Source organism: Amblyomma maculatum, chromosome 5, assembly GCF_055883805.1.
Source record: "Amblyomma maculatum isolate TAMU_Amacu chromosome 5, ASM5588380v1, whole genome shotgun sequence".
NCBI classification, from domain to species: Eukaryota; Metazoa; Arthropoda; class Arachnida; order Ixodida; family Ixodidae; genus Amblyomma; species Amblyomma maculatum.
In genome coordinates, this window is record NC_139348.1 from 99,867,573 (window position 1) to 99,883,489 (window position 15,917).

The following is a 15,917-nucleotide window of genomic DNA, read 5'->3' on the forward strand; positions in this document are numbered from 1 at the left end:
TTTAGTGTACTATATCAAACGCTAAACATAGCGAGATGTAGAAATGGCTGAGCTAGGGCTGGCTAGGGGGTGAAAACGGTAAAACAGCCTCCTCTCTGAACTGTCAGTCTGCATCTAAAATTATTTACGACCTCGGCAGGCTTGAATCGATTTGAGAAAGTTTTCATGACACAATGCTACTTTGCAGTGATGTTATTTCGTAGCAGAATTCGAACCCAGGCAACCCTGGCAAAATGACATGGTATGAATCAAAATCGGAACCGAATCCACCCATGAATGTTTTTGGTCTTTTCACGAGCGCCATCTAGGAAAGCTTGCACTATTGAACTTGTCGCAGATTTCACGCGGCCTGAACATCTGAAGGGACCGTAGGCCACCGCCAATTTCGATCATGCCGCATGGGAAGGTGTAACTGGGTGTAACTACAGGTATTGTGCCTAGAAATATACTGGCCAGTATATTTCTAGGCACTGTAACAAGCGGATAAGGGCTAGTGTAAACGGAAAGATTTCAAAAAATTGCGTGTGACAGTTTCAGCGTATTATACAACAGTGGACGCTTGTAAACAGCGAACGCTTTTGTAGTGGGTTGAAGTGTCGTTGTGTTGTTTGTTGACCCGGGAAGAAAAAAAATGCAGGGTGTTGCTGGCCCAAAATGCTAGCCTCAAAGGAGGCCTTGTGAGTCGCGGCTGCGAATTTCACCTGGAAACAACTTCATGCACTTTGTGGTTCAGACCAAACAAAACAGGCCAGCGTAACAGCAGTCCATGGACAAGGTGAGCGATGCCTTTGTCATTGCTCTTGCCTCGCGTCGCTTGTTCAGCCCACCGCGAAGTCGGCGCTTTCGGGGTGAGCTGTCTACGAATACCGCAAATTTCGTCGTCGTCTCCCAGCCACTTCCAAGCGATTTATGCCTCAAAACGATCATTGCATTAGAAGCGTGCGTTAGAGCTGCAGTGGCCAATTTAGTTAAGAGCGCAGCGTGTATGCACGGAAAATATAGATGGGAAGACAATGTACTGTACTACAAACGCTCAAGGTAGGAAAGGCATGACTATGATACACGTGATACTCGGTGTGCGATTACTTTTTCACTATTTCCACAAAAAACTTGACTTGCAGTATGAAAAAGGTTAGGTTACAAAGCGCGCACGATATGATGGGGTAACTGGTATTGTTACCACACGCAGTATGCTTGTTTACCATGGAAGCTTGGAGGTTTTTATAGTTCTAAACTCTCATTCATAGCGTAGCACGACCGAAATCACCAGACAGTGTGTATGCAACTGGCGAATCTGTTGTACTTTTGCTGCTTGGATTTCGTTATTGCCAAGCTCATTGCAGACACGTTGAATCGGCCAAATTCGCCCCATTGTGGCATTTGGATGCAGGCGCCATTTTTTGGACACGTGCTCACACGTCGTTTAGCATCCGGTGCCTGCTCTTCTGTCCATGCATGAACAGTGGCCAGGCAACATGTCCTTGGGGTCCAACCATAGCCGGAGGCTATGGTCCAACACACTTGCATCTGGAAGCAGCCACCACTGGGGCTCTTCCAAGTCAGTTACATGGGTGACTTTCTATCTTAAAAAAAAAAAAAAAAAATCAAGGAAAAATAGTTGTCTGAAAATGTGTAACTCAATTTGTGTAATTACATGATGCTGCTCTTTGGGGAAGATATTTTATCTACCAGCAGTGTAGGGCAGTAGGTGAAACAAGTGACTCTTTTAGAGTGATAGTTCCAGGGTTTCCACACCCCTGAATAGTTGTTGTCTGTGTCTAAAGCTGTCCCTCTGATCTTGTAATAAATAAATATGGCCACAACTGTACCGTAACTGGGTTCCATGGCATTCAACGGCAGCACGATCCGGTCAGCTTTGCTGATGAGTCATTGCTGGAGCCAATCAGCTCCAGCAGCTCTCTTGCGCTGTCCATCATATGTCGCCGTCTTCATCACCTTCCACCCATGTACAATGTATTGAGAAAATATTGCTATTGCACTACCCTTTTAAGATGTGTTAAGTGGCTGAAAAACTTTGTAGTGCGCTACCCTAAGGTCTACAGTCACTGAATTCGCCTATCTTTGCCTGAAGCCTGACCTTGAAATGCGCCAAGCTAGTGCACATGCTTTGCATTTGACCAACTTAGCTTAATTGATTTCAGTTTTTCATTTTAACCTATTGTTTATAATAGTCAAAGAATGCCATGCCCAACAACTGTATCGCACTGAAGTGCAGTTACATGCCTACGGCCACAGCCTTGTATGCCTGGCGTGAAGCCTGCATGAGAGAGAGTGAAAAGATCTGTGTCTGCCACCTGAAGTCTTGCTTCCCACCTAACCTCATACATCTCCCCACCACCCTTGATCCTGTTGGCATTTCGATACCCTACTGCATGTGCATGTGGCTTGCCTATTCCGTTAGTGGCTGCACATGTTTTTTTTAGAGTACCTCATTCCCCCATTTCCATGCTGCTCAAGTATTTCTGTGCCTCTGTGGCTATATTAAAACACATAAACTAGTCCCCTTTTCTTTGACAATAAGCAGTCATCGATGTCGAGGATGGCTGACCACAAGGAAAACAGTTTTGATACTTTGCTCAGTCAATCACTTTCATATCGTGATTTGCACGACAGCAGAGGTCAGTTGGAACACTTTAGCTGCTAGAGGCTGTAAGACGTACCATCATTGACTCTACCTCCTTGTGCTCTATGGTTACAACACGCATCTTCTTAACGCAAGAGCATTAGTGCATCAATGTCGAAAGTAATTCTCAGTTTGCAGCATCTGTCGTTAAAAGCCTCGCAGCTTCAAAAAGTAATGCCTCCATAATGCCTTTGCCAGGTGGTAAGAAACCTTTACCCCTCAATTCAAGCATTGTAGCCTTCAAACAATCACAAGCATTCCTTTGAAAGGTGGTAGTTGGCAGTTAGAAAGCACCCTCCGTTTGATGCCTTGCAGCCTCGAGAAGTTATGGCACGCCTTCGGCAGCTGGTGACACGGCCAGCTCTGATAGGTCGGAAGTGCAATGGCATGTTGCTGCTCATTTCACTTTTGGTCATGAAATTCGCTGGGCGTGTGATTGGTCGGCTGGTTGTGTAGCCTCACGAGACCAGCTCTCATGATTGAGTTGAATAGAGCCCTGCCAGCTTGATTCATATGGAAGGATAAATTCGCATTCAAATGCATGGTACCCTTGCAAACCCTGTTCGAAGTTTCGCCAGCTTGGATGATTGAAAGTTTTCTTAGGGAACTGGCACAAGACTGTCCACTTCCTTGACCACAAGGCGTGATGAGCTGTTGTGCTCAAAACTTTGATCTGAAAGAAACGTGTAGTTGTGGACGGCTGCAGGACATCCCATGTCTAAGTCAGCTAAAAGAAAATTGCTGCCGCAGAATAATTAATTCAGAAATGAGCATCACTGTCTGTCATTTCTCTACCTAGCCGATAATAATGAAATCAGGTAGGGTTCTGTATAAAAGTAAAACAGTCGCATATATGCCACATGAATCTAATTAATTTTATTTTTACAGTCTCCCTCAGCTGTCCGGCCGGGGTAGCTTAGGTAGGTACCTGTGAACAGGCTTCCACCCCTTTCCTTGCTTGGTGGTTCTTGGCGCCGTTGCCAAAAAAAAAGGCTTTGGTATTGCGTTCAGCCACATGGCATGATAGCCATGCAGCTACCTCTGTCGAGCATTGTTCATGGGTTGATTTATTGAACAGCAATGTAAGAAGTCTGAACATCACTATGGAACTGTATGTTGGGTTTCTTGAGATTTTGTATCAGCTGATTTTGGTTACCTTACTGACAGATTTCCTTGGCGACAGCCAGTTTGGTCTTGAATATTTTTTTCTTGTTCTATTATGCATGCTTGCACTTAAATGTGATGCACACTTGCGTGGTTTTACTGTGCCTTATGACTTTGCATATCTTCGACATCTAAGGGCCTTTATTTTCAGTAAAGTTTTCATATCCTCCTTAATCACCTCATTTTCAGTTGTCCTCTTTCTGTCCTCTTTCTTACAGCTGTTGTATTTGTGCCTATATTTGATTTATTATCTTTCATTACATTGCATTGCATGCCTTTTGCATCACCAAAAGTTTTTTCACTCTAATGTCTCCCTACTTTCACCTTTTCTTGTCCTTTGACCCTTTTGTCTTTCTGTCAGCAATTCCTCACAAGGTCTAAAATTGCTTGTGCCATTAATATGTAAGGAATGTACTCATGCAAATTTTCTGAATGGATAGGTTAAGCATTTAGAAAAAGTAAATGCATTAATTATAAATTCATTATTTTCCAAATGCAGTTTTATACTTTAGTACCATATTTGCTGCGTTCTAAGCCAACCGAAATTGAAAGGCGACCCCCCCAAAATTATTAGGGCAACCTATCAGGTTGGCTCAGAGGTCAGGGGTGCCGTGCACATAGATTCAGTCCCAGTCATGGCTGTCTCTTTTTGAGGCAGGCCATTCACGATGTGCTCATTGCTCTGTGATGTCAGTGCACATATTAAAGAATGCGGTTGAAACTATCGGAGGTCTCTACTAAGAATTTCCTGATAGGCTGAATTGATTTGGTACGTTAAAACCTATAACTCAAAGAAACAACGCAACCGAATATGGTGATGTCGTGGAGTTGGGGTTGCAAGAAAATCTTACATGCAGGCTCGCAGAAAAAAAGGAATACACCTATTTGTTTTATTTATTTATTTTGTGCCACTCTCGGGGCGCAAATTACATTTCAGAGGAGAAGGTAAGGTTATAAAAATTAAAAAAGAAAATGGCATAGTGCAATTTATACTAGAAAGTCTAATTTTCGATGCAGACGAACATAAAGCACTCGGGGAAAGTAGTAATAGATGGAGAATCAAAATGACAATTCTCTATTCCTTTAAATAAAATCATTGATGCTTGTTAATAATGGTGCTGGTAGCCAATTCCAGTTTTTGGGGTTTGCAAGAAATACAACTAGGCACATGTCACTTATGATGCTGCACTGTGTGAATTTTATTGATTGTGGCAGTGAGTGTGCTGGTCGAATCCAACGGAGTGAAGTTGAGAAGTAAAAAAAATTGTACGGTATAATCAAGTGGTTATGGAGGGTAGCTAGGGGCAGGTGATTTAGAGATTTTTTCAATTGGCTTACACTAGATTTATGTTGGTAATTAGCCAAAATAAAATGAGTTTCACGATGTTGGGAAGTTTCCAAAGCCTGTATCAATGTAACAGGTTGGGGGTACCATATAGATAGTCTTTGTCTAGATAATGTAAGATGTGCGTGATAATGATTTTGATGAAACTGGAGCAAATAAGTTCCTTCAAGGATGAGTGTTTTGTTTTCTTTATGTGTTATGTGATCGATACGCAGTTTCCACGGCAGTGTTAAGTATATGACTGCTGAGATGCAAGTAAGTTACACTTTCAAGGGGATGACATTAAAAAAAATGGAGAATGAGTGGCATTTGACCAAGAAACTGTCATCAATTTACATTTTCAAGTTTTACTGCTGTTTGCCATTTATAACGCAGAGATGACCTGCAGCGAGTGAATGTCAGAATTGTCTGTTATTTTATGGCAACTTATGCTGCCATCAGCTAACAAACAAATCCTGGAGTGAGTAGTAGTGGTAAATCATTTATACAAATTCAGAACAGGAAGGGGCTAAGGACAGATCCTTGAACACCAGACCCCACTGACATGCTCGAAGAAATAGTGTCATTCTCATTGACGAACTGAAGATGAGAAGGAAACACATAAACCTTGTCAAGAAATGGAGGGTCAATTTTTAGGACACTTAGTCATTATAAGAGCAGTGGGTCATTAACTTTATTGAACGCTTTAGCAAAGTCGAGAATTATGGACTATGTTAATGCGCAAATTGTTGGTAGAAGAAAATTAGTTTCACAAGAGAAGACCTTGTCATGTCGAGTTAGAAAAAACGAAAATGTATTCAAAGAAGTTAAGAAGTTAAGTTAAGATTTTGTGCATGCTATTATTTTGCACGGTATTGGTGTGAAAGATATGGGATGGTAGTTGGGTTCTGTCCTTGGATGACTACTGCAGTTCTCCTTTCTTAGGTAGTACACCATAATGGTACTGCTGTTAGAATACGCTTTCAAAGTTGATGGAACTATATCAATTTGTATCTGCATAGAAATTTGCCATCAGTGCATAGCTTCTGCTATAAGATATTTGTTTGTTTCAAAATATTGATGATTGGTATAACAGCCTGTGTGTCGAAGACAGTTGGGTCCCTTGGTAGTGTAAGTAATGACACTTTATTGTTGCTGCTAGGTTTCATTATACCTAAGAAGAGTTTTCGATTAGTCTTCAAGATGTGTGAGAGGGTTACGTTGATAAAAAATTAATTGGCATTTAGTGCATGGGAATTTGTGGAGGCTGTTGATTTGTATGCGGTCCAGTACGCAGGCTTTTATGAATGGTTGCTATTTCCTAGAAGTAAATTTTTTAGAAACTTGGTTTAAATGTGTGTTGAACAATAGAGCTTAGTTATTCATGTAAATGTGCCAAATAGGGATAGGGATGTGTTGATTCATCATTTTTGACTCCTCACTTTAGAAAATACGTCAGCTTCTCTCCACCTAACACTTGTCATTAGCAGCAAGTAAAGTGGCTTCATTTTCTCTAATGTGGTTGGAGCAATATGGTGAAGATGCATGTGCCATATCTAATGTGAAATGGAAGACATCATTTTCGCTCAGACCAGGCACGTGTATTGGTGCAATCTTCTAAAAGCTGTGCTTGAGCTAGGTCTAGAAGAGATGATGAATTTGGAGCAACACAGGCGGGTAAAGTAACAGTTTGTGTCAATCGAAAATTTGTGCAGGTGGTTATAAATTGGTGGTCTTCGGTGGTCAGGAGGTTAGGAACAGAGCATGTATGCGAAAAAGGTTAGGGTAATCGAGCTCCCTCATAAGTACGATTTGTGCACTGGGATATCAAACTGTGATTTGATTTAGACTGTCATGCAAGCTATTGCAGGAAGAAAAGGAGCAATAGCAGGTGCCAGTGATCACTTTGTTAAAACAAACGAGGCAACTTCCTCTTCAACAGCATGCCAATACCGTCGGTGGGATCTAGACAAGGCCACTCGAATAGTACTATTGCAGTGTAACGGCTGGTCTCAATGTTTTTTCCTGTCAAAAAATATCAGTCTTATCCACATCATACCCTGACTACTAGGCCTGATGATTGGACAGACTTTTCGCTGCTAGGACTTTGTGCTTGAAAACCTTCCTGCCTGTACCGACAGCCTTTTGTTGGTGCCATTGTGTTGTACAACCAAGCCCACCGCTAGTATCGTGCTTATTGCAAGCATGCCGAACATTCACGTCAAGTGCACTGAGAGTTTGTGTGGTCACACTAGCTAGAGGGCTAATGAACTTCAGCACTGATCTCATTAATCTGGCAGTAGCATGTACAGTGTTTGTCAAAAGTATATGACCCAAGGATTTTTGCTCTAAGTCCAGTAACGAGGCTCATAAAGCAGCTCTAGCATTCGAAATCTCGTAGATGACAAATCTCGCCCTCATTCTCCTCTGGCGTACATTCATTTTTCAGTATTGCTGCCAGCAGCCACGTTACGGTGCTTAGAAGCGAACCTCTTGGGCTGTATACTTTTGACAAAGACTGTATATAAGGCTTGCGCAGATGGGGGGCGGGAGGGGTGGTCGCCCCTCCTAATCCTTTTAGGGTTGCACCAAGTTTGTCCCTGTACCTCTATTCTGTCGGGCCTGTGGTGTCTTAATTTAAGTGCAGGGTTATGGCCGTGTAGATTTTTCAATATACTGGCAGCCGAGGACTCCTGCTGTTATGTTTAAAGCTACCTTTACCTTTGGAAAGCCGGGGATTTAATTAAGGAACCGTTCTGAGAAATATGTCGTCAAGTAATTTTTAATTCTGCATCCACAGCGAAGCTTATTTTGAGTCTTTTGTATGTGTTGCTATTCCATTACATCAAAATAAATGTTTTATAACCATTCCTCATCTTTGCGGTGCATTTTGGCTGTAGGGGCCCTAAAGGGGAAAGGTGCGCTGCAGTGAAACTTCGCTCCGCCTAATGCAGAACCCTGCGCACGCCTATGAGCATGTATTAGGAAGGAATCCTTATGCTCAGTAGCATGTGACGACTGTGGTGACGCAACAACGCAACATTCTCGAATCTAGGCTGACACCTCAATTGCATGCCGGAATTGTAGCGAAAATTAATGGAAACTCGGCAGCTGTGGTGCGCTGTTTTTTGCTTTTTTTTTTTTTTTCTCTTTTGCTTCAATATTGTCTTTGCCTTGCAGGCTGAGAGCAGTGCGCCAACTGTGGTGTCGCTCGGTCGCGGTCTCTGGTTCAAGCAGTTGCCTGCTCCCTGGAGCGGCAAGAGTAGTCTACTTCGTACAGAGCATCTCAAGACTGACTCCAGCTGCTACTGCAGCAAGTAGGTTTTTAAAAGTACGGCTAATGCCATGCCTCGGTGCATGTTTTAGGCTTGTAAAGTAAAAGGTGTCTGTTGGCATCTTCTGTTGGAGGTACGCACTACAGTGGTGCTATCTGAGAGATGCCAAGCTCATGGCTACGGCTTCGATCCTGGCAGCAAATACTGCGTTTTGAGGGAGACGGAATACAGACACCTGTGCTTTGGCATTTTGGTCTGTACTAAATAACTTGGGTCGATTAATTTTGATTCGGAGGGCCTTAAACATGAATGCCTCAGTCAGTTATTCTCAGTCTGCAGCGACGTGCATAAGTGGTCATTTTTTGAAGTTGTGCTCATTAGCTCTATCCTTAATGCAGAATTTCAGATATTCCAAACAGTTCGCGTGTTCCTGGCCAGTGCCCATCGAAGCCTGTTGATTCAGATGATCGTTAATTTAAACACTGCTGCTTGTTGGTGCCAGATAATTCTTTTGTGCCTTCCAGATACAGTCGTCTTACAGTGACTGTCGACATACACCCCTAGAAGGCTGAAATGCATGGTGTATTGTTTCTAGTGCACCCATGGCAATGGGTGGGACGGTGGTCATGTGCCCCGTCCCTGAAGGTGTAGCTTGTTTCTCAGAGGTTGCTAGCCAACGGTGACAATTGTTGTCAGGTGCTTATCAGCCATCTAGCCGAGCTTAGCTGCCCGCTGTTCTAGATGCTGATTTGCAAGTGGTATTTTTTTCTTCCTCTCTTTCTAGTGCAGGTGTGTGTTTCGTTAGTGGCGTCCATTTGTATCGTATTGTGTTTCAGTGTGACACAGTTTTGTCTGTTTGTGCATTTGCATTGTTTGGCCGGCCCGATTGTTTAAGGCATAGTTCTAGCAACGGGCTTGGCCACTAAAGGGAAAGTCTTGAACGCGTTGAAACATCGGCTGTCCCGTGAAGATATTGTGCGCAAATGTGACGTGAAGAAGAGCATTTCATCCGTTTGTGTAGAAACAAAATCTTGGGTTGCCGTTGTGCAGTGGATTGGTGACTCCTGCAGTGCATTTCTGCCCTTCGGGTGGAGTGGATCGTGCAGAAGCAGAAAGGAGCCTTAAGGATGGGGCTTCTGATGGTTCGTTGAGTTGTTAAGGGAGGCACGGATTAGCCTTTAAAAGCATACGCAGAGAAGAAGGGGCTACCGGCAAGAATATCACTGAGAATGGGAAACCGAAAGCTAGAGAGCTTCACAGGCATGTTGGTGCGTTTATGCCGGAAGGTGTTTTCAGCTCGGACAAGATTGCGCTTTTTCTCGAGGCGCTCACAAGCATGACTGTCATCTTTAAGTAGTACCTTCATGTCGGCAGGAGATGTGCCTGGTACTGAGCAGCCTGCTTCTGCTAGGGATTGACAGGTTCTGAAAGCCCAGATGTTTCAATTTTTTAAATCTTCCCAGCTTGGCGCAGGCAAGCCATCAACTTTTATGCGCACCCACATTGATGCGTGTAGAAAAATAATTGATGGGACAATGTTATCTGCTGCGTGTAGCGCATTTCCAGGGTTGGATAGTAGGCCGCGTATCTTTTCTATGTATGGACAATCAAACTTTTTTCTCTATGGGCAGACGCGGCTGGCCTCGGTCTGGTGGTAGCTGTCAGGAACTTGCTAGTCATTTTGATTGACTTTTGCACTTTGACCTTGATGCCGTCCAGCAACTGAACGACGAGGACATTATAAAAAGTGTTCATGAAGTAGAAGAACTGTCCGATGACGACGACTCCGTCCAGGATAAAACTGCCTCAGCGACCAAGTGCCAGGTAGTGGATGCCTTCGACGTGATCCGGCAATTCCTTGGCACTCACGATGATGATGTTGCCATGGCTCTGTTAGCAAAGTGCGAAACTTGTGTGACGCTACTGCTGGTGGTGAAACCGAAGCAGAAAAAGCTAACAGATTTCTAGAAATAAAATAGTGTCGTTTCCAGAGTCATTTTTTGTCCCTTTTTTTTTTCGGATTTCTTGACAATGAAATTCCACAACAACGAAATTTTTAGCGCGCCCCGTGAATTTCGTTGTGGCGGGAGTCAACTGTAATGCTTTCTTTACTGCATTCTTTGTTACTGGTGAAATATCCGATTGCTCTTCACTACTGCCATTCTGTCTTTGTGATTGCCTCGGCTACAGCATGGATTGGTGTAGAACTTCTCGGCTACTTTGACCATCCTTTTCAGATCGGTAATGACATTTACTGCCTTGTCTCTTAGTGCATACACCTCATTTTTGACAGTGTCTAGCTTCCTCTTAACCACACTTAAGCTACCACCAGTCTTCAGAGCATTCTCGATTTTCTCCATGTTATAATTCCTTGTGCTGGACTCTGTTTGTTGACTAGGTTTGATAGTTCTAGATATTCTATTCAAGTATTGGAGTTTTCTATTTCTAGACTTCGGCATTTCTTAATCTGAACTTTCATTGTTTTTTAAATGGTTTGTCGATATTCTATCTATCCTACAGCTGACTTGTAGTAGTGATATCGCTGAAAGTATCAGTCATCAATTCTATACTAAGATGATACGGAAAGTTGAGCTAGTTGGTACATGATTGCAAATTATGAGCGCTGCGACTGAGAACAACAACGAGAGAGTAATGACAAGGACAGGCGCTACTATCAACTGAACGTTTATTCGAAGAACACAGATTAAATACTCGCAGAAGACAACCAAAGGCACATGCGTTTCACAGATTTTTTCTTACGTATCCAGATATAAAATTTCACAATCTTGGATGCTTACAGATGGTGAGCTCACGCACGTGTCACTGTTCTTATGGATGTGATATGACTCTTACAGTTCTCTAGTCATTTGATCTTTGTGTCTAAACTTAATCTTGGTTTTGTTAAAAAGCGGTAGGCATTTTTTCCTACTAGGCACATTTGACCCACTAGGTTTATTCAAATGACAGTCTCTATAATGAAGGGCCAAATTGGATGAGGGGGCACTATTCAAAGAAGTGTTATGTTGGCGCAGGCGCGTATTAATACATTTGCCGGTTTGCCCTATATAATTTTTTCCACATTTAAAAGGTACTTGATACACAACCCCTTCTTCACATGAGACAAAACGCGAATCATGGTCCACTTGGCACGCACCTTTTCTTGTTCTACTTTTTTGTTTCGGATCTCTAGCCCTTCTGTCAGCTTATTAGGAACCGAAAATAACACTAACTCCATATCTACTGCCGATTTGCTTAAGCCTGTGGGATAACCAATGGATATACGGGGTCACTGCATACTTCTTTCTATCGCTATTGATATGGACTTGTGTATCTTCTCTACCAAAAGCCTTAATCTTCTTTATGATTTTATTGCTAGCTAGAATTATCACATCCATCGGGAAGCCCGCTAACCTTAACCTTTAGACCTGTTGTTTGAAACTACTATCTATGGCGTGAACACATGATTTTGTAACAGCAGAACTTAAACAAGACACTGCAATGCCACATTTTACTCTCTTTGAATGGCCTGAATGATAACTAAGCAAGGGCTTCTCTGACCGCTGTAAAAAAGACCAACAAACATGATCCAACTTTTCTTCCAATCTTATATCCAAAAATTGAAGCTGATTTCCCTCCGGTAATTCAATCGTAAATTTCAGTCCATACCCACAGTCTACAGATGTTTTTAAAACCATATCCACTTGACTATTGAAGTCCTGAGATGATGTTCTTCAGTTAAGGCCGAACACCTGTGCTGCAGGAATACCCTGAATTCTCCTACTTTACCGCTGACCATTAATTCGATGATCAGCCTCTTCCTTACTGGTTCCACTCTTTGTGTGACTAAGTGGCTCATCAAGTCTAGACTAAATTGAGATATTACCATCGCGTGGTCATGCATCGCACCTTTCTGATGCCCTCCACATTCTGCATGCTAGGCCTGTAGAGCACAATATGATCTCAATTCCATTTTTACCCTCTCTATTAGGGATTCTCTGTGTACACCTCCGGTTCCGGTGTTTGCTGAAGAAGGTATTCATGATTCACGAATTGCTGCATTCTACGACATTAGCTTATAACTCACCTGCTTTGTTCAAGAGCCTATGCTATAGTCACCCAATGCCTTTTCTCTAGCCTTCTTGCCTACCTTGGCATTGAAGTCACCTAGCCATATACCGTATTTTTGCTTCAGCCAATGTCACTACCGTGTCTTCATTGAAGCTTTCGACTAGCAGGTCAGCATGACTAGATGGTGATTACTGGGTTCAGGCCACACCCTAGACCTTGGCTATGCAGGTTCATTGTCGTGGGGACTTTTGTTTTTTTATCTTTGGGAGAATTGTGCGGCACCGAGATTTTAGCTCACAGTGCTCTTGCATGGCAGGTGCTTTGTATTTGAGACTCTGGGATGTATTGTAACTATTGATGGTAAAAAACTGTGTGTCTCTTTTGTTAGGAAATGTCCTAGCCATGCAGAGTGCCTGGAAGATTTAAACACCTGATTTGAAAACAAGTAGCTTCTGACAAACCACACGTAAGCAGTGTAGGATAAAGTGAACCTTGTGTGTGTAGGAAAGCAACTGCATTTCATTTAATAATTTTAGAATTTCATGCTGTGAAGCTGAGAAATATTAATCAAAATTCGGAAAACCGGCTAGGTGTGAGAACGCACATTAAAAAATTTGCAATCAATGTCAGTTTATTTACTTTTTAGGTCGCTTTTCTTCGATCCTGGCTCTGGCAGCCGCATTTTCATGTAGGCAAAAAGCAAGGCGCCTGTGTACTGTGTGCTGTTGGTGGTTGAAATTCCAGAGCCCTCCGTTAAGGTGCTCCTCATTGTCTCAGCCACTTTGGGACACTATACCCATAAACAATAGTTTTCTTCTTTGCATATGGCTTCATGAGGGTGCTTTGTATGTCGGCTTAACTAGAGCTTCAGGAATCCCTTGCTGGCCTTGATCATGGATGCTCGGCTCTTCTGCAGGAAGGGCCTGCTGAGCTGCAGAGTGGACGGTGTGGAACATACTGCGCTATGGTTGTGGATTCACGGGGTGCCAAGCGTCGATGAAGTTCCCGGAAGCCAAGTACGTCGGTCAGAGCAGAAACTCTTGCAGTGAGTGTAGTTCTTCTTTCTTTAGTTTAGTGTCTTTGGTCAGATTTCGCTGTGGACGTGTACACTTGTGGAAGCAAGTAGGTTAGAAGTGAAAGGTTGTCACGTGAAAGTACAACAAGCCTCTTGTTCTTTGCGAGTGTTGAATTTGCCTAACTGAGTGTGCAATTCTGCAAGCTTCCGAGCATTGCCAGCCTGTATATGTGACATTCTGGCCTTCGGGCGCATTGTTGTTGGTACTTTGTGAAATTTTCGCTTTCTGCTAGCACTGCCCTTGAATTTAGATGACGCTTTGGCGGCAGTGTTGTATTGTTGCTTTATTGGATTAGGATAAAATTTTTATCACCATTCTTTTCGTTACGTGTGGTGCAACGTCATTGTGGAACCGACCTTAGCAGAAGTATAGGAGCATGTCTTTTGTAGGGGACAATTTCGGAATTCTCAGCGCGACTAAACATGCGCTTCCTTCCTTAGCTCCCCTCGCTCATGCATCAAGCACAGAACCCTACACTGCACCCACAAAAGCCAACAAAGGTTCGAGCGATTTCTCAATTTGTAGCCGAGTTCTGAAAGTTTCATGGAAAAGAGAGGTGTGTGACATGGAGCTGCGAACTGAGCAGAAAACGATGGGACAGAATCTGCAGCAGCAGGTCAGGAAGATTGCCCTTTAAATGCTTGCCAGCTAGCGTTGAAGAAGGAGAAAATTTAAGGAATGCCATTGTAGAGAAGGCGATACATTTTCTTTGAAGAGATCTAAACACAGATGGGTACCTCTAACAGGTGATGGTGAAGTGAAAAAATGTTGCTGTTAGTGAAAACTTGTTTGCCTCCTGTTTGCGATTATAGTGAAAGAAGTATTTTAGTAAGTTATATTGCACATGAGCTAGTATTCCATGCTGCTGCTCTACGTGCTTGGGAAGAGCTAGGCTCATTGTGTGCTGTTTTAGATTGTTGGCAAAATCGGAAAAAATATCATTGGTATATGTGATTCCCACTATACTGCATAGACGTGTGTAATGGTCGCCTGTCTTTTCTGAGATTTGGAGTAAAAATCAGGGGCACAGGCTATTACACGGAGAAAAAGGCACCAAAATAAATGTTTTCGGTGCTACGTGCTTTATTACTACTAAAACATTATCCCTCTTTATCTTACTCCAAACTCTTCTGGAGTTTGAGCTTATCTGTGTCCCAGATGAGGTCGTCCTCCGTCTCGTTCAGCTTGTAAGAGGTTCCTGTGTCTGAAGCTTTTTTGCACACTCTTCAACTAAACCACGCTCCATGCTTGAAGGTGTGAGGTGTGGCCTCGGGCTTGATCAGTTGAAGCGATGCCAGATACGACTGGTAGTTTGCAAACTCCTGATATACCAGCAGCACAAGCTTGAGGGATGTAAGGTGCGGTATCAGAACCTAGGTCCCAGGAATGCCCTCTGGGGTAGCCTTCCGAAGTGCCTCCATGCTTGGTCTTCTTGGGTCCTCACCCGCCAAGGCTAAGCTGCGATGCACCACGTCGAGAATATTATTCCACAGCGCCATGAAGACATGCCCTTAGGCTGCTTTGTATATGACAGGTTTATGAGCCCTGGAGAGCAGGTTCCCCATTCTTCCGCCCTACCACGCCTTTGGGGTCACTCTGGCTTTTTGTGTCCCAGTGTCGAGCAAGTATGGCTCATGTCTGCCATCAAGAAACACCTGTTTACTCAGTGGACAGTGAATATTGCGTTCGTAGAGGGGCCCCGACTGCCTGTCGGGTGGCCCGATGATCTCTTCTGGGGTGATGTTATCACAGTGGGATGTCGCTGCCTCCTCAATCACTGGCTCTGCTGCCTCTTCAAAGAGGTTCTCTATGATGACCAGGAGAAGAGTGGCATTGAACACTTGATGGTTATAAGTGCAGTCCATTTATAACAATATTGTTACAGACGAAGGAGGAAGAAGAGTAGCAGGAGCGCGTGCGCTAGGCCCGCACACAGATTCATCAAACGTCATCTCGCGACCATCAAGCATCTTCTCTCTGTCCTCTGTTCTCCTGTTGTCATCGCTTGCCGCCACGTAAAATTTGGTTGGAGGTGCTGGGTGCCGTATTTACACGATTGTAAGTCTACTCGAATGTAAGTCGACCCCCCCAAATCGGGAAGTCCGAAAAAAAAAGACATACTAGTGTTACAAAACGAAAATTTATTGCATTGTCTAGTAGCGAACTACCGTATTTACTCGCATAATGATCGCACTTTTTTTTTTAAAATACTGACGCAAATTTCGGGATGCGATCATTACGCGGGGTAAATTTTCTACAAAAAATTTTTGAGCACCGAAAACGCAAACAAGTTGCAGGTCAGACGTCTTAGAACATATATCTCGATTACAACCAAAAATAAAAGCTGAGTAAGGCTTACCTTCGCA

General features: G+C 43.3%; 1 long non-coding RNA gene across 1 annotated transcript; it reads left to right on the forward strand.

The window, feature by feature from the left end:
- The first annotated feature begins 363 nt into the window (after nt 1–363).
- On the forward strand, nt 364–13,922 carry LOC146189014 (uncharacterized). Its single transcript, XR_014707624.1, has 3 exons — nt 364–775; nt 8,313–8,449; nt 13,392–13,922. It is a non-coding gene; the product is annotated as an uncharacterized LOC146189014 (long non-coding RNA).
- Nucleotides 13,923–15,917: the final 1,995 nt, after the last annotated feature.